General features: G+C 33.2%; 1 protein-coding gene across 1 annotated transcript in view; it reads right to left on the reverse strand.

Annotated features, from left to right (window-relative positions):
- ephx4 (epoxide hydrolase 4) overlaps nucleotides 1-1,975 on the reverse strand; it is a 22,403-nt gene that overhangs the window by 17,702 nt on the left and 2,726 nt on the right. The window lies entirely within an intron of this gene.

Genomic DNA, 1,975 nt, shown 5'->3' on the forward strand with positions numbered 1-1,975 from the left:
CTTGAAAGCTCGCGAGATCAGGATGGTCTCACCAGGCTAGGTACTCCCCACTCCCGCAGAGATGAGCAGTAAAAATGCCTACCTGTGCAGTATTTGACTGCACAAACAAGCAGTTTTCCAGCTGTAGGAAAACGTTTCACAGGTAATTTCACAATCAGTGGATGTACTAACCAATAAAATCCAAATATACTCCAAGGTATCCTATAGTATAGTATGTAGCTTAACATTAGTCTGGCTATCTCAGACTGACTCAAAGATAATGACTAATTACTAATTGACATTGTGTCTAATGTTGGAAAATAGCAAGTAGCGTAAATAGAAAGTAATTCATTGTGAAATGTCATTGTAGTAATTTTTTATTAAGCGGATAACGCTGTTGTTTTCGTAGTGTTTGTTGTATTTCTCCTTTGAAAAAGTCATGTGCTTAAATATATTGCATGTTATATTGACGGAAAAAAAAGCGACTCAAACATTTTTAAAGGCTAATGTACAGACACAGCATAAGAGTTTAAGGCATCATTCATGCATAATCTGCAAATACAAAAATACTATAGCATTAAAAGACATGTACTTGTAATTCAGTCCTGATGTAAAATCTTGAAATTATATGTAATTTATTATAACAACAAATTTCATCAATACATGCATATTACTTCTACATCATCAATTTAGCACTTTTGGCACATCTGTATTATTATGCTTAATTAACACATTCCTTTTATTGTAATTAATTTGTATAATATGTTATATTACATGATTTATAGACTTTATTGACTTCATAATGATGCAATATGATGTGCCTATTTTTTTAATTATAAAGTAATCTACTGATGCTATGAAACAGCCAGTTTCTGTCAAAGTTATGAATTTATGTTTATTTTAAAAGTCTTAAGCCCACCTGAAAATAAGAACATGGTTGTTCGATGCTGTAGCGCATTGTTTACATGGCGACCGGTCTAACTAGAGAGTACCAATATGGCGGCCGGTGGCTTCACTTCAACCCCTGACTACCAACAGGCAATCAGCAATCCAGTGAATAAATAGAGATCTGTGCCCTAACCCTAACTTTAATATTATGTTCATTCACCCCATATGGCTAAACAAACCTTCTAACATTAAAATGGAGCTCTACCACATTAGAGCCAGACTTTGCTGAAATATTACCACCAAAGTTTTAAAATAGATAATAAAAATACAACTAAAAAAAATAAAACGCAAAACATGTTTAATATCATCTAATATTTCAGCCTGTGGTCCAAAAAAACCAACCCAGAAGATTGGGAACCCCCTTAGAAAAACACATCCCCTTTATTACTTCACTCTATATTTAACTATAAAGTGAAATAATAACATTCATTTCTAAATACATTTATTTTTTAAATGCCATTTAGTAGTTTATTTTAAAATGTATTTATTTTTAATTTAATGAGACATTTACATGTTTAATTGTGCATTTTACAATCTAATGTTTTACATAAATGTTGCATCCACTTATTTTATGCTACATTTTTTGATTTCATAGCAAATTCACAATAATGTATTTCATGATATCATTTGGCCCTGCATCATGATTATTAACACCATCTTGCAACCTCCAGCTTGGTGTATTGTGACCTGTTGTGAGGGTCCTGACTCCCAGTATGAGAACCTCCCATCTATTAAATACTTCATATTTACCTGAAAGCACAGCAGGACTTACACTGGGAAAAACACTGAACTAAAGCACAAAGTCATCCTGATCAAACTTTTTCTTTGAAATCATCTCAAATCAGCTTCTAATAACCGTCTTCTGTCTCCAGAGACACAAACATTAACAGCTCAGCCATGGTTGAGCTGTTACCCAAATATCTTTTATATCCTTGGCTTATTTTATGCTTTTTGAAGGCCTCAGGAGAACTAATTACCATTAGCCAATCTCACGTTCCGCGTTTCATTGACTAAACCATGGCTCTATCTAAAAACCTCAAATTGGTAA

The sequence above is a fragment of the Cyprinodon variegatus genome, unplaced genomic scaffold (assembly GCF_000732505.1).
Source record: "Cyprinodon variegatus isolate N-32 unplaced genomic scaffold, C_variegatus-1.0 Scaffold342, whole genome shotgun sequence".
Classification (NCBI taxonomy): Eukaryota; Metazoa; Chordata; class Actinopteri; order Cyprinodontiformes; family Cyprinodontidae; genus Cyprinodon; species Cyprinodon variegatus.